Consider the following 20,964-nt stretch of genomic DNA (forward strand, 5'->3'; position numbering starts at 1 on the left):
GCAAGAGTGATTAAAAATGGTATTACCTATTCCTAGGGCAATTAATACTCCTTTCTGTTAGCACTTTGCTAACAGAAATGAATGAACTTTTAACAATCTGGGGAATAAAAAGTCAATGATAATCTAGGATTCAGAAAGGTGGTGAATCAATAGGCTTTGTTTATTACAGCAGATTCACTTTGGCACAAACAGTGCTTTGATGTACAGCACGCATCTAAAAAAAAAAATCAAATCTCAGCGTTCTCCGGGGAGCTTCACCATGCAAGAAAACACAACTCCAGTAACACAAGGTTTTCAACCACATACTCCAGGGGGATCACATCCATTTCGTAGGGCTTGGAAATAGGGAAGTATTTTTATGCCCATCTTATAGAGGGGCACATTAAGACACAGAGAAGTTTATGGAGTTGCCAAGTCACAGAGCAAGTAAGTGGCATACCTGGGAATAGAATGTAAGAGTACTCTAAGCCTAAGTCTTAGAGTTTAAGATGTGACATCTGGGACCACTCTGTGACTAGTTCCCTGTCCCCTCAATTTCCAGAAATCCCTGGCTAGGCCACATCAGATCATGGGTCCCTTTCTACACTGATATGAACAAGTGCAATTATAGTGCACATCTGAAACTGGTACATATTTTTTATTCAAAGGGCTGCTCAAAGGAATCCTTTAATAGCTAAAGCACTCATTCCAAAAAAATTTAAAAAAAGAAAAATCAGTGCAGCAAGGGAAAGGACTGACCCTCGCAGTGGGTTTTGTTTTTGTTTTGTTTTTTTTAATAAGACACGACCTCCAGTGGGAACAGTGACATTTGGAAGCGTCTGAAACACAAACAATGAGAAAGGAAGTTAGAAAGGGAAACTGGAGAGGGCGACGTCCTGACTGCCCCTGGCCATTGTGACAACATGAGCTGAGTCAGCTCCCTAAAGGAGAGAGAGGAAAGAGAGGCCTCCCCCCTCTGAAACAGCATACAACAACGATCCAGGGGAGAGTGACAGAACAAGAACAAGTGGCAGGTGTCCTACGCACAGACCGCAACCCGGATACAAGATTGGGCACACTGGGAGGGTGAGGGACAGTCTGCTCCCCCTGAAGGCCATGGAGTAACACCAATGAACGTCAGCAATTGGCCGCCCCAGTTACCTCCACCTGCTACCACCTGTCCTGCCTGGGGGATAGAAGCTGATTTATTTTTAAGTCCTTGAGCCTCTGCTGATGTCCCTTTGGATGCTACTCCATCTGCCCTGCTGCCAGGCTGCACTAAGCCTGGCTTCCTGCAGCACTTTGAGGCCAATTCTGCTCTCACTGAAGTCAAGGCAAGGCTCCCATTGATTTGAAGGGAGGGGGGGGGAGGATCAGGCCTTTACTGTAAATCCCTGAACTGAGGCAACGTGTGGGTGTGTAGTAGAGATCCAGATCGTCATAACAGCACCACAGCGGGTGTGGCAGACTCACCACAGGAGGAGAAGCGCAGTGCCAGAAACTCGAAATTGACTGACAGAAAATCTCGCCCTTCTCTTTACAGGGGGAAAGTGGCGCATGATTCATCAGGACACAGGAAAGAGCAAGCCAAACGTCTGGGAACCTGCAGGGACTGATGGAACCAGTCTGAGGGAGAAGAGCACACGGCGTTGCTTCGCGCTAGGTTGGCATTTCAGACTTTCTTGTTGTAGACTCAAAAAGCAGCTGCCTTGTCAGAGGCAGGCAGAAGAGCAGAGAAGAGAGAGGATTCTAAACGTGAAATATTTTTCTGTTCAGGCTCCCCATAGTTTCATCAGCTCCAACTCCAGCTCCACTGCGGACCGTTGTGTAACATCGCAACCTCCCCACGGCCTAGGCAGCTAGTCTAGAAACATTCAAGCGAGTGGCTTCTTATGAGTGTTACAATGGATACAAGTAAAAGCTCTGCATTGGCTAACAATCGCCACACAGCGGTAATCACCGAGCCACACCTTTCCCTCCTCACACACAGAATGGAAAACACGGGTAACTGACTGCTCCCTGCTGGCAACTGACTTTTTAAAAGGATGGAAGGGAGGGGGTTTGAAGAGCTTTTAAAAAGAAAACACTTATTTCTTTGTACCCAATGGGACGCAGAACAGGTGTGTGGGCCGCCCGAGCTGCTATTCTAATCAATGTTTTGTTTTTAAGAGGTGCGATTTTCATTGGCCAAGTCTGCATAAGAATAACGTGTTCGCCCCATCCTCCTTGGAAAGAGCATTATGTGAGCTTGGCCAGCTCCGGGAAGCCATCTGGAGGAGGAAGAGGATGTCTGGGAACAAACTAAGTGCTTTTATTAGGCCTTCCATGTGTTCAGAGGGTGGGAACTGGACACTATAAAAACTACTGCCACTCACCAATTAGCTGTCTGAATAGATTGTTAGAGGTTGCCTTGCTGCGGCTTGTCCTCATCTTAGGGGCTGCTAATGGGATCAAGACTACTCTACCCTGCACAACCCATATGGATACATGGGAGGGGACTCCCAGTTACAGCTAGAGAGAAGATGGAAGACCACTGGCTTTACATCACCCTTATTCATGGCCTCCCGTCCTGTTTTACCCTCATGTCGAGTCTTGCAATGGGCACAAAAGGAATAGAGACGCAGGAAGAACGAAGTATAGTACGGGATATCAGTGGCTGTGACCCTCTTTCTGATCCTACATAGTTCTTAGACTGCATTTTGGCAAGGGGCTGAGTACCCTTAAATGTCCACTGAAGTCTAGGGGGTGTTAAGAGCACTCAGTACCTTCCAGGGAGCAACCAGCACCTTCAGAACGAGACTCAGAGCACAACTCATGAATGTGATTTAGGGTTTCACTGGAGGAATGGTAAGGGCATCATATACTCAGGCATTCTTCTAGTAAATCATGGCTGGTACTACCTAAACCTCAGTGTATGTGGAGGGAGGGGAATTAGCTAAATTGGCCATTGGTATATCAAATGTAAAAAAAAAAAAAAAAACAAAAACAAAAACAAACACAGCAGTCACTGTAATACAATTCATGTTTCTATACTGATAAATTATGCAGTAGTCTCATACCAGGTACAATCATAGAAGAGCACCATCTGTTTCCCAATATGGGAACTCACAGTGATGATGGAGGGGATTTACTTTCCTATTCCTTTCGGCATACTACAGAGCTGTAGTAATGCCACCCTGACGAATAGCTCTTGATGATGCTTCATACCATTGGAATATTGCAGGAGAGGCACATTTTCCAGCTGTTTACTCATCGTGCCAGAGCACATTTATATGAGCTGTTTCATCTCTAAATAGTCCAAGGATTTCCATCAGTATTTCATTAAGAAACTGTCTCAATTATAATCATAGGAGAAAGAACAAACAACAACTACCTTGAACAAGTCAAAGTTTCCAGTCTCTAATTTTTTAAACTGAGATTTGGGTGGGACTTGTGTGAATTAAAGACTAAATCCAGCACAGGAGAAAACATTCATTAATTTTAGGTTTCAGAGTAGCAGCCGTGTTAGTCTGTATTCACAAAAAGAAAAGGAGTACTTGTGGCACCTGAGAGACTAACCAATTTATTTGAGCATAAGCTTTCGTGAGCTACAGCTCACTTCATTGGATGCATAAAAGTGGAAAATGCAGTGAGGATGTTTTTATACGCACAGATCATGAAAAAATGGGTGTTTATCACTTCAAAAGGTTCTCTCTCCCCACACCTCACTCTCCTGCTGATAATAGCTTATCTAAAGTGATCACTCTCCTTACAATGTGTGTGGCCATTATCAAGGTGGGCCATTTCCAGCACAAATCCAGGGTTTAACGTCTGAGGAAGGGGTGGGGGGGAGAGGAGGTGGAGGAAAAAACAAGGGGAAATAGGCTTGAATAGAGACTGGGAGTGGCTAAGTCATTATGCAAGGTAACCTAAGTTAATTGTATCCAATTTGCAAATGAATTCCAATTCAGCAGTCTCTCGCTGGAGTCTGGTTTTGAAGCTTTTCTGTTGTAATATCGCAACTTTCATGTCTGTAATCGCGTGACCAGAGAGATTAAAGTGTTCTCCGACTGGTTGATTTGTGTCCATTTATTCTTTTACGTAGAGACTGTCCAGTTTGACCAATGTACATGGCAGAGGGGCATTGCTGGCACATGATGGCATATATCACATTGGTAGATGTGCAGGTGAACGAGCCTCTGATAGTGTGGCTGATGTGATTAGGTCTATGATGGTGTCCCCTGAATAGATATGTGGACACAGTTGGACTTTGTTGCAAGGATAGGTTCCTGGGTTAGTGGTTCTGTTGTGTGGTACGTGGTTGCTGGTGAGTATTTGTTTCAGGTTGGGGGGTTGTCTGTAGGCAAGGACTGGCCTGTCTCCCAAGATGAGAGAGAGTGTTGGGTCATCTTTTAGGATAGGTTGTAGATCCTTGATAATGCGTTGGAGGGGTTTTAGTTGGGGGCTGAAGGTGACGGCTAGTGGCGTTCTGTTATTTTCTTTGTTAGGCCTGTCCTGTAGTAGGTGACTTCTGGGAACTCTTCTGGCTCTGTCAATCTGTTTCTTCACTTCCGCAGGTGGGTATTGTAGTTGTAAGAAGAAAAGGAGTACTTGTGGCACCTGGATTTTACTAAAACTAGACAAGCCATTTACAATGCACACTTTGCTTCTCTACAAAAGAAAAAGGACACTAAACTTTCTAAACTACTACATGCTACAAGGGGCCACAGCAATGGTTCCCTCACCCCACCTAGCAATATTGTTAACCTATCCAACTATACTCTCAGCCCAGCAGAAGCAGCTGTTCTATCTCGGGGCCTCTCCTTCTGCCCCTCCACCCCCACGAACATGATACAGTTCTGTGGTGACCTAGAATCCTATTTTCGACGTCTCCGTCTCAAGGAATATTTCCAAAATACCTCTGAACAACATACTAATCCACAGAGGTCTCCCTGCCAACACTACAGAAAGAGGGATTCTAGATGGACTCCTCCTGAAGGTCGAAACAGCAGACTGGACTTCTACATAGAGTGCTTCCGCCGACGTGCACGGGCTGAAATTGTGGAAAAGCAGCATCACTTGCCCCATAACCTCAGCCATGCGGAACGCAATGCCATCCACAGCCTCAGAAACAACTCTGACATCATAATCAAAAAGGCTGACAAAGGAGGTGCTGTTGTCATCATGAATAGGTCGGAATATGAACAAGAGGCTGCTCGGCAGCTCTCCAACACGAGTTTCTACAAGCCATTACCCTATGATCCCACTGAGAGTTACCAAAAGCAACTACAGCATTTGCTCAAGAAACTTCCTGAAAAAGCACAAGATCAAATCCGCACAGACACACCCCTGGAACCCCGACCTGGGATATTCTATCTACTACCCAAGATCCATAAACCTGGAAATCCTGGGCGCCCCATCATCTCAGGCATTGGCACCCTGACAGCAGGATTGTCTGGCTATGTAGACTCCCTCCTCAGGCCCTACGCTACCAGCACTCCCAGCTACCTTCGAGACACCACTGACTTCCTGAGGAAACTTCAATCCATCGGTGATCTTCCTGATAACACCATCATGGCTACTATGGATGTAGAAGCCCTCTACACCAACATTCCACACAAAGATGGACTACAGGCCGTCAGGAACACTATCCCCGATAATGTCACGGCTAACCTGGTGGCTGAACTTTGTGACTTTGTCCTTACCCATAACTATTTCACATTTGGGGACAATGTATACCTTCAGATCAGCGGCACTGCTATGGGTACCCGCATGGCCCCACAGTATGCCAACATTTTTATGGCTGATTTAGAACAACGCTTCCTCAGCTCTCGTCCCCTAAAGCCCCTACTCTACTTGCGCTATATTGATGACATCTTCATCATCTGGACCCATGGAAAAGAAGCCCTTGAGGAATTCCACCATGATTTCAACAATTTCCATCCCACCACCAACCTCAGCCTGGTCCAGTCCACACAAGAGATCCACTTCCTGGACACTACAGTGCTAATAAACAATGGCCACATAAACACCACCCTATACCGGAAACCTACTGACCGCTATTCCTACCTGCATGCCTCCAGCTTTCACCCTGACCACACCACACGATCCATCGTCTACAGCCAAGCTCTGCGATACAACCGCATTTGCTCCAACCCCTCAGACAGAGACAAACACCTACAAGATCTCTGTCAAGCTTTCTTACAACTACAATACCCACCTGCAGAAGTAAAGAAACAGATTGATAGAGCCAGAAGAGTTCCCAGAAGTTACCTACTACAGGACAGGCCTAACAAAGAAAATAACAGAACGCCACTAGCCGTCACCTTCAGCCCCCAACTAAAACCCCTCCAACGCATTATTAAGGATCTACAACCTATCCTAAAGGATGACCCAACACTCTCACAAGTCTTGGGAGACAGGCCAGTCCTTGCCTACAGACAGCCCCGCAACCTGAAGCAAATACTCACCAACAACCACATACCACACAACAGAACCACTAACCCAGGAACTTATCCTTGCAACAAAGCCCGTTGCCAATTGTGCCCACATATCTATTCAGGGGACACCATCACAGGGCCTAATAACATCAGCCACACTATCAGAGGCTCGTTCACCTGCACATCCACCAATGTGATATATGCCATCATGTGCCAGCAATGCCCCTCTGCCATGTACATTGGTCAAACTGGACAGTCTCTACGTAAAAGAATAAATGGACACAAATCAGATGTCAAGAATTATAACATTCATAAACCAGTCGGAGAACACTTCAATCTCTCTGGTCACGCAATCACAGACATGAAGGTCGCTATCTTAAAACAAAAAAACTTCAAATCCAGACTCCAGCGAGAAACTGCTGAATTGGAATTCATTTGCAAATTGGATACTATTAATTTAGGCTTAAATAGAGACTGGGAGTGGCTAAGTCATTATGCAAGGTAGCCTGTTTCCTCTTGTTTTTTCCTACCCCCCCCCCCCCCCCCCCCCAGATATTCTGGTTTAACTTGGATTTAAACTTGGAGAGTGGTCAGTTTAGACCAGCAGGAGAGTGAGTTTGTGTGTGTATGGGGGTGGGGGGGAAGTGAGAGAACCTGGATCTATGCAGGAAATAGCCCGACTTGATTATGTAAAGAGTTGTCACTTTGGATGGGCTAGCACCAGCAGGAGAGTGAATTTGTGTGGGGGGGTGGAGGGTGAGAAAACCTGGATTTGTGCTGGAAATGGCCCACCTGCTGATCACTTTAGATAAGCTATTACCAGCAGGACAGTGGGGTGGGAGGAGGTATTGTTTCATATTCTCTGTGTGTATATAAAGTCTGCTGCAGTTTCCACGGTACACATCTGATGAAGTGAGCTGTGGCTCACGAAAGCTCATGCTCAAATAAATTGGTTAGTCTCTAAGGTGCCACAAGTACTCCTTTTCTTTTTGCGAATACAGACTAACACGGCTGTTCCTCTGAAACCTGTAGTTGTAAGAACGCTTGATAGAGATCTTGTAGGTGTTTGTCTCTGTCTGAGGGGTTGGAGCAAATGCGGTTGTATCGCAGAGCTTGGCTGTAGACAGTGGATCGTGTGGTGTGGTCAGGGTGAAAGCTGGAGGCATGTAGGTAGGAATAGCGGTCAGTAGGTTTCCAGTATAGGGTGGTGTTTATGTGACCATTGTTTATTAGCACTGTAGTGTCCAGGAAGTGGATCTCTTGTGTGGACTGATCCAGGCTGAGGTTGATGGTGGGATGGAAATTGTTGAAATCATGGTGGAATTCCTTAAGGGCTTCTTTTCCATGGGTCCAGATGATGAAGGTGTCATCAATATAGCGCAAGCAGAGTAGGGGCTTTAGGGGACGAGAGCTGAGGAAGCGTTGTTCTAAGTCAGCCATAAACCAGCAGGAGAGTGGGGTGGGGGGAGAGAAAACCTTTTGTACTGATAAACACCCATTAATTTTAGCTTTCAACTTTCATGTCCGCAGGATTCTGAAGGATCTCAGCTCGTAACTAAGCTACCTAGGACAGCGTGAGAAGAGATGGGGCTGAGGTTGCTATATAACACCTAGCTTCTCTCCTTTCAATTATTGTTCAAGTGAACACCATAGGACTAGCCAGCTGGCAGGGAATCAGACTGGAGCGCTACTGCATAGGTGAGCTGGGCCAGCAGATGGGCCAAATATCTTCTGCCGCAAGGAGGGCTGAATGTGTTACTCTTCCTATTCCCACAGTGGAAGATGCTGGCTAGTAACTATGCTATTCATACAGCTCCCTCTGCTGGTCTAATGATAAAGTATACTTCTAAGGGATCGTGTGTAAAAGAAACCCAAACCTTGGACCCATCCCAAGTCCCCACTTCTCTGTCTGGAACTAAGATGGTGAACTGTTCCTGCTAAAGGAGAGAGAATAAAGGGAGTGTAGCGCTCCGGTGAGTGTGTTACAAGTGCCCCGCTGTGGTGATCTGCAAAGGTGAGTCTGCAACAGCCCCAGAGAGTGCACTCTGGCTCTTCAGCTCAAGCCTAAATAGCTCCTGCTTTTAGCTGTGGGGTTCCTGGTTCAGTACCTGGTGTCTCAGCTAAGACAGTGACCACCAGAGAAACACTTCAATTAAAATTCAAGGCAATACCAATCCCAAATCTTACCTGGGCTTGACTCTCACTAATGCTAGGTTAGATATCCACCTGACATTGCATTTCATTTAGAGCTGCAAGCTGGCTACTTTCCACAAAGTCTTCTCTAATGCTGCCTTTGTATCTCTGCCTAATTCTAAATGTGTCTTTTCCTCAGGCAGCCCCTTCTTCAAATCCCACTGCTTCCACTCAGCCTTCAAGGGTACAGTTCCAGTGCATTTCAAAACCCGTGGCAGCAAGTCTCAGAGCCCAGGTGGACAGATTCAGGGGCTCATGCTAGGACACAAGAACAGCAGCTCACATGTTTGGGCTCTGGTTTTGAAGCCGAGGCAGGAGGGTGGGTTTCAGAGCCCGAGCTCCAGCCCCAGCCCGAACATTTATACTGCAGTTTCAGCACCAGAGTGCGAGTGCCCAGGCTCAGATACTTTCTACTGAAGGTTTTAAACCACAGCGTAGACGTACCCAGGGTTAATCTGCTCCGGTGCCGTTTACACCCATCCTCATGCCTGATTTTAGAGTCAATTCTACCCTCAGCTATCCTAGCATACAGGAGAGAGATGGACAGATGGTCCAGCGGGGAGGGTACTAATCTGGAACGTGGGAGACCTGGCTTCAATTTACTGGCTCCACTACAGATTTCCTGTGTGACCCTGGACAAGTTGCTTGGGATCACACTGTCAAGGGCATTGGGCACCTTTAGACTGGAAAGTGGGTTCTCTGACGAAGGACCTCAGAATTCAGCGCATCGTGAAGAGGTCAGTGGCTATCTTATCTTTTGCACAAGACTTCAGTTCCTTGTTGAACATGGGTCATCTCACATGGAAACAAAGGAGAATCCTCACTGCAGACATTATTTGGTGTAGATGTAGGTGACCCTTCGTGGAAACAACTGTCTGACTTTATCTTCACAGAGTGACGTCTTGTGTCCATACATGGGGTATACAATCACTGCACTCCTGGCCTCCACTTTGCCTTGCCTCTCAATGTCTGCAGCAACTTCTGAAGTTTTAGAAGATTTTTTTCACTTGGGGAGGAAAACTATCCAGGCTAGAAGCTTGCAAGAGGAGACAATGGGAGAGACAGTCTTCCCCCAGTGCGGCCTCCCTTCATCACTCACATGACCTAAAGGGGCCAGAAAGCTGACCTAAGTGAGCAATTGCGGGGCCCCCCTAAAGTAGGGAAATTCCTGGAGCATGAGAAGCGGAAAAGCACCTTATGCTTCAGTGACCTGAAGGCAGCAGGACAGCCGCCGGGGACTTTTGCAACCAGAATAGAGGAAAGCTACCTCTAATTTATGCTGGGGCCAGCTCAGCCCCTGGTTACCCTCTGGATCAGGCATTTTTCATCTGTTTTTGCTCCCTCCTCAGCCCTGTGGAAAATGTAGCTTGGTGGGACCCAAGAACGGCACCCAAAGTTTTCGAAGGGCACGGGAACTCGCTCATTAGAAGTGCAAGAACAAATAGAGACTAGAATTTTGTAATTCCTGTAGGACCCACAGAAGTCAGATAGTCCAACCTCTCTAAACTCTGATTTTTCTCTTCTGGCTCTTTTATTTGAGTTTTAGATATGGGTACGTCTTCCTCTTTCAGCTATGGAGCTAGGTCCAAAGGCAGTAGGCAGGGGTCCCCCCCAAATGACACCCACTTTCCCTACCTAAATACTCTACCCTCATCTGATATCATGCCTGCCTTCCAATAATGAACACAATATACCTACCTGGAGAGAATACAGAATAACTAAGAAAACCAGCATCACTTTGTAGTAAATTACTAACTACAGTCTCCTGTCTTCATACAGGAGGAAAGAGAATTTCCAGCATTTATGAGCACATTTTGTACAGGCTGTCTTTTGATCTATGAGAATAATTTTCCATGTTTTGTTCTGCATCTTTAAAATCTACATTAATTCCCATGTGCATTTGGGGGGAGGCAAAGTGAATTGATGCTCTTTGTTGCATATCTGATTTAATGCACATAAGCCCAGAACAAGATAACAGATCGCTAGGATTTCAACACTATATAACTGTACTGAAGGAGAGGCTGGTCTCAATACAAACTCAATATATTTTTTGCATCACAGAACACAGGAAGCAGCCACTGGCCCCGTTCCTGGCCTCACTGAGAGCAATGGCAAAACTTGATTTCACTGGGACTACAGTGTAATTTTTTGCAAACTTAAAGACTCACTAGGTCGATTTTCCACATTTCCCCCCCGATGAGAATTAATCCACAATCCTCTGAGTGCACAGAGAAGCATATCACGCATGCCACTTTACACAGCAAGGAATCACACCAACCCTTGTTGTGGGTAGCATCATTACACCCGTTTGCGCTTTGCTGCATGTCACCGACAGCTGCTTTATTACGACAAGCATTACTGGAATCCAGGGAACGTGGTCACCCACTTCACCATGCGCTCCTAGAAGGATCCTGTATCACTGACTCGCCCAAATGATGGACTAATATGAAATGCCTGGCTTGGACCATTAGATTTTCAGAACTTTTCTTGTATCTCTAGCTTAATAACCTTATTTTTCATTGGTGATCACATCACTGACATGATACCATAGGCCTTTACAAGGTGAAGGTTTTGTATTGGTTCCTACCTTTAGCTCGGGCACAGCCTTCCGTCTCTATTTAATCCTCTCTGTAATATCCTTCAGTTTTCCATTACTATGCACCGATTTCATCCTTCTAAGTCTTTCATGCCTTCCTCTGCTCTAGCCAGATCCTTCATGAAGCGCTACAGCAAAGACGACAAAATTTCAATTTTTCTTCAGGGGGCAAAAACCTCATCCACCCTCCCAATGTGCGGTTTTCAGTTCATTCCTGAAACTCTCCAGAACAACCCTCCCCATCTGATACTGGCAATAACCAGCTACGTACTACAGATTAGAGTGGTATATAAAACGAGCGTTACTGCTAAGATATTTCTACACAAATGAAACAGTGCCATTGTTCCCTGTTAACGTCCCCGAGTGGTCTACAGTCCAGCATTTTCTCCGGCTGTATGTTTCAGTTCATTGGAGATACAAAGCCAGATTTGCTTAATGTCTTTTAACTTCATCTATGCACAGTTCTTTACTCCACTTCATGCATTAATCTAATGGAACAGAAATGTACATGTTAGCTAATTACAGAAGTCAAAACTAAGCAGATCCCTTAAAGAAACATGTCCTGCCTAAATTTAGTAACACTGGTTATGAAAACAGAAGCAGGATGGGTAAAGAGGCACTTGACAAGCAGTTCCTTAAACCCGGACACTACCCAATTTCTAACCTACTGTTCTTCAAAAGGCCGACAGCACCAACAGACACTTGAAATCCCCACCCGTGCATCAGACTTTCCAAGTTGCCACTCTCCATAATGCCACTACATCGCTCGTGTCCCCTTCCCACATTCAAGTATCTCTACCTCAGGTTTTTGTAATGCCTGTTTTCCTTTACAATCAAAAGCTACTCAAACAGTAGCAATAGCAAGTTTCCTAGTAAGGTATCTTAGCATCTCTGGCTCTTCTCCAGTTACAGAAATCTCTGCTTGGGGTAGGGTTTTTTGGCCAGGAGCTGTCATGACTCTCACATGTTAAGCTCTCAGGCCAGGTCTACTCTACAGAGACAAGAACATCTGGCCCACCAAAAAAATATAGACTACAACCATAAACCCACAAAAGACTTTTTACGTGAAATCCCATCGAGTTCAAGTTACTGGATCCGATCCTTTAGCTCAAGCAGTCACATCTCATTCTTCAATGACTTCCCTGGGGCTCCATGTGATCAAAAGTGTCTATGATGGCAAATCACTTTGCAGGAGGAGAACTTTACAGGGCAAAGCTGTCCTCTAAGATGTGTGTGGAGGGCTATCACTAAACCACACTGTGGCACATCTCGGAACAGAATATCAGACTCAAGGTCCACCCCTGCTACTCCTAGAGTATTTTACTTTTAAAAACTGAAGCTACAATTCCCCGTCAAGATCTTAGAGGAGTATTTTGCCCTTAGCAGGAGGGTGTGAAGTCAAGTCAATGAGCGTTTTGCCATCTCCTTTAATGAGAGCAGTATAAGGGTGCTAGAATAAATTCCAGATGTTTCAACGTACAAATTGATTCAACGGAGACTTTCAAGCTTCTTCACTATAAATGAAATTTCATTATAACAGAGTTTATGGTAAGCAAGTTACACTGTCCTTGGAGAAGACTATGTAGTATTAATTATAACGCAGTTTAAAATGGATTGAAGTACACCTATTGGTCAAGATGTTTTTTACAAGAGAGTGTAATCTGAGACCACTACATTCTCATTTCCTTTTCTCCATGTTATTTTATTTAAGGCAGCCATCTGTACACTAGAGGGCAGACTGTACAAAAAGCCAGCTTTCACTGTTCAGAGCATTTTGCAATCAAACAGCCCAACACTGATAGTCATTTCAATCTGGGGTGCAGTAAAAAATGGCTCACAGACCAGAAGGGACTGCACAGCTAATATTCCGATGTAGTGCTATATTTAAATACATTATTTTGTAAATTAGACAGGTCTCGCTTTTCATATTTTATGGCCTATTCTCTGTTCTGGATGCCTGCAGTACCAGATGCACTAAGTCCTCTATTCTGCAATTGGATTCACATGGACAGATCACTAAACCGATGCACAGCCTCACTGAAGGCAATCAGGCTCAGTGTGCCCTCAATGGTTTGCTTACACTGCTGTCTGATTTCAGGATTGGGGTCTAAATTGATTTTGTAAAGAAGGACATGGCCACAAAAGAAAATACAGGGTGCTCAAGGTATTCTTCCCTTGAATAGATCACAAATCTTAAGTCTAAAAATTATTCATTTTAATTTGACCCCAGGGGTAATTTACCACCCTTGCTGTTTTCAAAATATTTTCCTCAAGTTTAAAGTCTGATTCACCTCTATACACTCATATCATTATAAAGATACAATCTACTAACCATGTGAAACTTATTAGGATTCTGAGCTTCATTCCTCAGTCATTTTAACTGATAACATGCATCACAATGATTTTTTCCAGCTTTTTATTGTTAAAAAGTGTGCTGGCACACTGAGGCACTTACACTGAATTGATATTTACAATAAACTGACATTTACAATGTTGATAAACTTATTTTTACTTCACAAATATTTGAACTCTATGCCCCTTAAATCGCAGAAAGAAGCAGACTGAACGTCACATTCTACCCTGTTACAAGGTTAGCCTCAAGCAATTAAACTACATTAAAGAACTCATCAAGCTTAGTAATACATGAGGTCACTGTTTGAGACCCTGCAGCTTCTCATATGCATGGGGTGAATGAAAAATTTTCAGCCACAAATCAGGATTTCCTATTATTTTAGCTCTACTTGCTTACGGATTTTCATTTATATAAAAATATATTGGAAAAAGGAAGCCATTTTGAACTAAATAAAGATCATTACACTTAACAGTCAGAATATAGACAGCACAAATTTTGGAGCTTAATTTTTGACTTCAGTCATTGGGGTTGCAATTAGCCAGTATAGAATTTTAAAATGTGTATTGAGTTTTAAAAGAATACCACAAAAATATGCAAGCAATGAGCGCTGCTGGTCATGGATAAAAGCTGGACAAGGGGAAAGGGTACTCTTAGAAACGACAACAGTGGAATGTTACAAGGATAAAGTCCAATCCTTCTCCCGCCAAAATCAATAGCAAAATTCTCATGGAGACAGGCGAGAGAAGAAATATTAGTCACAGATAGATTATAACAGAAATGCTTTGGTAATCACTGTTGGGCCGGATTCATTCCTAGTCAGTCCAACTTTACCTTTCTGCATCTCCATTGATTTCAGTGAAGTTACAGCAGTGTAAAACTGGACTAATGCAGCGATAAGGCCCTACTTCTGACTATCCACAATTTCTCTAAAGTTTCACCTACGGGGGATGGGGCTTTCCAGGCCTCCCCTCTGCTTGAAGGTGAACTGTTCTGGGACATCTGAGCAAAACCTCTTCAAGCCGTTTTAAAATACAAGAGTGAGATACAATTTTCCCTTTATTTAAAAAAAAAAATTCTGATCTTTCTTGGATGAACTCTGTACATCCTAATATACAAAGACCTCTAGTAGGGTACAGAAAAAACTAGCATGCTATACATTGCATAAGAATTACAAGATAATTCATTAGTGCAAGATTCACAAGTGTACTAATAACTTTCCAGGTTCTTAAATCTACCCCATGGGAAGAATTCCCTTATTCTCACCAGAAGAGCAAAGAAGGTGAAGAAATTTCTAAATAGACCTGCTAGCTGGGCTTCCAAGAGCTGTTATTTTTAGCCAATTTTCCATTTCTATCTCATATTTGTTTAATTACAAGAGTTGACAATACAATATACTGTTCCATGTTGCAGTAAAGGGCTAAATCCAAAGCTGGTGTAAATCTGCATAGCCCCATTGAAGTCAATGAGGATCTGATCAAATGACCAAACACAATTTCTGAAAGTTTGTTTGTTTTCTAAAATATATATTGTGACAAAGTTCCTCCTCTACCTTGGTGGATCTTGCACTTATTGGTGGATTTGCTCACCTTGGAGCTTCACGGCAGCCCTCAGTTTGGCCGTTTTCGTGAATCCACAGTCTAGGTCAGCTCCTCCTGTGTCTGTCCAGAAGTTGGAAGGTTTGGGGGGAACCCGGGCCCGCCCTCTACTCCGGGTTCCAGCCCAGGGCTCTGTGGACTGCAGCTGTCTAGAGTGCCTCCTGGAACAGCTGTGTGACAGCTACAACTCCCTGGGCTACTTCCCCATGGCCTCCTCCCAACCCCTTCCTTATCCTCACCATAGGACCTTCCTCCTGGTGTCTGATAATGCTTGTACTCCTCAGGCCTCCAACAGTACGCGTTCTCGCTCCCAGCTCCTCACACGCGCACCACAAACTGAAGTGATCTCCTTTTTAAACCCAGGTGCCCTGATTAGCCTGCCTTAATTGATTCTAGCAGCTTCTTGATTAGAACACCTGCAGCCAATCAGCCTGTCTGTCTTGTTTCCAGAAGGTTCCTGATTGTTCTGGAACCTTCCCTGTTACCTTACCCAGGGAAAAGGGACCTACTTAACTTGGGACTAATATATCTGCCTTCTATCACTCCCTGGAGCCATCTGGCCCGACCCTGTCACAATATATATGATAGGATTTGGTCGTTAGCCTGCCGGACACATTAACTCAGCAGGAGAAAACTATTCCTACTGAGTTATAACCATATTGTCTCCATAAAACAGTGTTATACACTTGCCAAATGGTGTTTTGCTAACCAGGCACACCACAGATGTACAGTAATACACTAGTAGTGAAGTCAAAGAAAAAGCTCTTGTTCTGTCATATGTGGACACATATTCAGAGGTATAGAAATTGGACGTCTAACAGAAGTGGAAAAGATGGTCATTGCTCACAATGACTGCCTTGGGTCTGCAGTGTCATGTAAGATGCTTAGCATACAACGGTAGTCACAAAGGGGTTGTTCCTGCTAACTCTTTCTCATGTGCATAATCCTTCTTCACATAAGTAGTCCCACTGAATTTAATGGGACTGTCGGAGTGACAACTAATCACACAAGTAAGAGTTTTCAAGATCAGCACCTAAAAGCTGAAGTCTGCCCTCAGTTATAACCTCTGCAACCCCCAATAAGGAGGAGATGCGGAAATATACTTACATACAGAGAGAGAGAGAGAGAAAAAAAAAAACTCTGAGAGTTAGATTAACCAAAACTTTCATGACTTTGCATGCACGCAGACAAAAGGGAAGTATTTCTTCACACAACACAGTCAACCTGTGAAACTCTTTGCTATGAAGGGCAAGACTATAACAGGGTTCAAAAAAGAACTAGATCAGTTCATGGAGGATAGGTCCATCAATGGCTATTAGCCAAGATACGCAAGAGACACCATCCCTGCCTGTTTGCCAGAAGCTGGGAATGGGCAACAGGGAATGGATCACTTGATGATTACCTGTCCTGTTCATTCTCTCTGGGGCACCTGGCATTGGCCACTGTCAGGAGACAGGATACTCGGCTAGATGGACCTTTGGTCTGACCTATGCCTGTTCTTATGTTATGTTGATTGTATGGCTCTTGTTATCAGCCCCATAATAGGATACAGAGCATCGCTCCTCTATATCAACAGTGCAAAGCCTGTCCTGGACAGCAGCTACCTAATGTATTACCATCAGAGGACAGTTCAACGGTGATAAAGAAATGTCTTGGTCTGAGTCCAGGTCCTAGTACACAGACACAGAAGTCAGGGCACTGGTACTAACAGACACACGCGGTATCCTCTCAGAAGACTCAAGGTTTGAATGGATGCAGACACAACTCATCCCCAGCACAAGATACTCCAGGACAAAATACCCAATTCCATACCACTGAAGACAACAGGAGTTTTGTGATCAACTTTAGTGGGGGGTAGGATCAAGCCCAAACTGATGATTTCAGTCTCTGAGGCTATAAATCTGGCACTAAATTAACCTAATAAATAGAAAGATTTGGGACACTAACTTGTCTGCTAGCTCCAAGTTTCACTTCTAGCTTCTTAAAACAATACTGAACTCCCCACATGGGCTCTCCTCAGGCAGTTTCAGCGAGATGACTCCAATTTTCCAGCTCAACGGAAGATAACTTGCGCGCAAACAGCTGGCATTGGAGGGGATGCTTCAGGTTTTGTAGCCCCACTTTATCTTGGTTGCACTGAACTTGTGCATAGACTTGCCGAGTTGATTAAGGCTAAACCATATAGGCCAGGGCTGATCACCAGGTGGTAGGTGCTTGACTCGGGGGAGCCGGAGAGCACAGGCTATAGGGTCATTCTCTATCCTTGCTTGCCACCCAAACTGACAAGGGTTCAGTTGCGGCAGTGTGGGGGGTTTAATGGTGGAAAGAAAACTTTGTTGTGACTTCAGTCAACTCAGCACTGGTGTTAGACCATACAGCGGAGGTCTTGCATCTGTGCATTGCCTGACTCTGCTAGCAACTTTCCAGTGTACATCAGGAAGAGCAACACCTGCGAAGGTGCAAAGGCTGTTGATGTGGGTAGGCTTAAGGCATCCTGTAACATAGCAGCAGGAGGTCTTCAGTAGAGGGTCTAGCATGCAAGGGGATCGTGTCCCCACTGTACAAGCGTATTCAGCAGAGAAGCAGCAAAATGCTGCTGCTCATGGAGTGAAAGGATCTGCACACCCCACTTTGATATAGACAACTTGCCAAGAAGGTTGTTTCGTCTGCCAACCTTGGCTTTAGTTTTCTCAATGTGGGCTCTGAAGGCGCACGATGAGTTGATGCTGCGTTCGTTACCCCTCCCATATGCAGGGGTCACCGAGCACAGTCACCGCCCTGGAGTCAGCGGCAACATGGCAACAGAGCTAGCCCCAGAGCTGGGCATGCAGCGATCTCTGAGGAGGCGCACAGCACAAGGAAAGATGCCCTCTGTGCATTTCTCCAAAGACGCCCGGCTCCCCTCTTCTTTCCAGGGCACAGCCATGGCCCTGCTGCGTAATGGGAGGAATACAGCCCAGCAGTGGTACTCTCTTTGCACCATGAGGCTTTTCAGTGGCCTGGTTCTCTTTCAGTGTTTTTTCATGTGGGAAGGAAACATGGGGCCCAGTCTATTTAACCAGGCACCCAGCTTTTGTCATTCATTTCAGTTAGTTTATTGCTCTGTAACGTTCAGCCAGTTCAACCGGCTGTTTCTCTCTCTCTCTCTCACACACACAGAGTTATTAAGAATTTGTACACAGTACATTTTATGGGTCAAGTTCTCTGTGGGCTTATAGGCTTGGTGCAACCCAACTGGCTCAGTTCCCATGACCCAGGATGCAAGGCAGAACAGCATTAGGCCTCAAGCATCGACTGCAGTACCATCTGTCAACTGACAGGGCTCGGTGTGCTACCATGGCAGTTACAACTGAGGCATGGCACTTTGGTCACGAACAAATTAAGCAAAACGAATACACAATAGCGTTCAGCCTTGTTGATAGCATCTTGGTTAGGGTTGCCAATTTAGTAATATATAAAAACTGGATACTCCTGCCCTGCCCTTCCTCCTGCAGCCCTGCCCCGCCTTGTCCCCCTGACCACACCCCTGCCCCACCCCTTCTCCCAGGCCTCACCGCTGCCCTGCCTCTTCCCCGGAGGCCCCACCTCTGCCCACCCCTTCCTCCTGAGGTCCCACCCCCCCCCGTTCACTCCTCTTTCCCCCATGACTCGCTGCTCTTCCCTTCCCTCCGTGTAGGTTGGGAAGGACTCGTCTACAGAGCAGGGGCTGGGAGCTGCAGCCACACAATGCAGACCGGAAGCAGCCCCGACTGAGTAGGGGCTGGCGCGGGTGAGGACTCGGTGCCTCACTGCCTCCGGTAACCAGACTTCGGGTGACCGGTCAGTAGATCTGACCTGACACTGTTAGGTCCCCTTTTTGACTGGACTTTCCAGTCAAAAACCAGCCACCTGGCCACCCAACTTGATGCAGGAATTACTGAGTGAAATGCTATGTTCTGTGTTACTCAGGAGGTCAGACTAGATTACCATGATGGTCCTTTCTGGTCTTGACATGTATAATCCTGCAATGAGCTCTGTGTTGGTGCAGGGGTCTGCCTGGGGATCCAGGCCTAACGGTCTGCAAGGGAAACACAGTGAAAATTATTTTACAGAGTGCTGAGAGAGACTAGGCAATATCTTCTATTGGATCAACTTCTGTTGGTGGAAGGGAGAAACTCTCAAGCTACACAGAGCTCTTCTTCAGGTCTGGGGAAGGCAGCTGAGTGTCAAACAGAGTCCCCTCAAATGCACACAGAAACAAAGATTTTAAAAACAGCCTCAGAATTTCCCCACTCCTCTCTAGAACCTCTTCCAGGCGTATGAACCTTCTCACTTAGAACAACAGTAAGCAAAGTAGTTTCAGGCAGAAGCGGGATATTCAGGTTGAGTGTCCACTTAATGTAAACATTAATATGAGACCCTTGAATCATCATAGAATCATAGAATATCAGGGTTGGAAGGGACCCCTGAAGGTCATCTAGTCCAACCCCCTGCTCAAAGCAGGACCAATTCCCAGTTAAATCATCCCAGCCAGGGCTTTGTCAAGCCTGACCTTAAAAACCTCTAAGGAAGGAGATTCTACCACCTCCCTAGGTAACGCATTCCAGTGTTTCACCACCCTCTTAGTGAAAAAGTTTTTCCTAATATCCAATCTAAACCTCCCCCACTGCAGCTTGAGACCATTACTCCTCGTTCTGTCATCTGCTACCATTGAGAACAGTCTAGAGCCATCCTCTTTGGAACCCCCTTTCAGGTAGTTGAAAGCAGCTATCAAATCCCCCCTCATTCTTCTCTTCTGCAGGCTAAACAATCCCAGCTCCCTCAGCCTCTCCTCATAACTCATGTGTTCCAGACCCCTAATCATTTTTGTTGCCCTTCGCTGGACTCTCTCCAATTTATCCACATCCTTCTTGAAGTGTGGGGCCCAAAACTGGACACAGTACTCCAGATGAGGCCTCACCAATGTCGAATAGAGGGGAACGATCACGTCCCTCGATCTGCTCGCTATGCTCCTACTTATACATCCCAAAATGCCATTGGCCTTCTTGGCAACAAGGGCACACTGCTGACTCATATCCAGCTTCTCGTCCACTGTCACCCCTAGGTCCTTTTCTGCAGAACTGCTGCCTAGCCATTCGGTCCCTAGTCTGTAGCTGTGCATTGGGTTCTTCCATCCTAAGTGCAGGACTCTGCACTTGTCCTTGTTGAACCTCATCAGATTTCTTTTGGCCCAATCCTCCAATTTGTCTAGGTCCTTCTGTATCCTATCCCTCCCCTCCAGCGTATCTACCACTCCTCCCAGTTTAGTATCATCCGCAAATTTGCTGAGAGTGCAATCCACACCATCCTCCAGATCATTTATGAAAATATTGAACAAAACCTGATATTCAGATATTGAAAGATCTGCTCATTCTTCCCTCAAGCAAACAGCTGCAGTTTCACTTCTCCATGTCACCCCATGCCAAATTCAGCCGTGATGTAATTCCATGGACTCTGGTGGAGTTACATAAGGAATTAATTTGGTACAGTGAATTCAAAAGACTGGTGACTCACTACCCTTGTGATAGGCTGCAGGACACTACTGGTGTGCAAAGGATTAACCTTAGCTCAGCTTCCCCCTCTTCTTGCACTGGGGCTTAGGCAGAAGTGCAACAAGAATGATTCCTCAGGAGACAGAAGTAGGGAGAACAGCTTCCGGGAGGTCCGACTCACAAGCCAAGCCAGCTGGGGACTGGGTTAAACCCCAGCCGGTGGAGACTTTTCTGTTTGCTTTTGGATTCTGCTAAATCGTTTTGGTTTTGAGTAATAGTCACTCACCCGGAAAGAAGAGACCTTGATGACGAAAACCGC

General features: G+C 45.4%; 1 protein-coding gene and 1 long non-coding RNA gene across 3 annotated transcripts in view; one reads left to right on the top strand and one right to left on the bottom strand.

Moving 5' to 3' along the window:
* The window catches only part of LOC142072673 (uncharacterized), an 82,196-nt gene extending 79,703 nt beyond the window's left edge, over positions 1–2,493 (top strand). Inside the window, exon 2 of the long non-coding RNA XR_012669179.1 lies at positions 1,523–2,493. This is a non-coding gene — a long non-coding RNA (uncharacterized LOC142072673). The remainder of the gene's footprint in view (positions 1–1,522) is intronic.
* FRMD4B (FERM domain containing 4B) overlaps positions 1–20,964 on the bottom strand; it is a 207,768-nt gene that overhangs the window by 143,160 nt on the left and 43,644 nt on the right. The window contains exon 2 of one of the 2 annotated variants that reach the window (XM_048857685.2): positions 11,179–11,315. The exons of the other annotated variant lie outside the window; for it this stretch is intronic. The gene's annotated coding sequence lies outside the window, so the exon portion shown is untranslated. The remainder of the gene's footprint in view (positions 1–11,178; positions 11,316–20,964) is intronic. 2 annotated transcript variants of the gene reach the window in all.

Source organism: Caretta caretta, chromosome 7, assembly GCF_965140235.1.
Source record: "Caretta caretta isolate rCarCar2 chromosome 7, rCarCar1.hap1, whole genome shotgun sequence".
Taxonomy (NCBI): Eukaryota; Metazoa; Chordata; order Testudines; family Cheloniidae; genus Caretta; species Caretta caretta.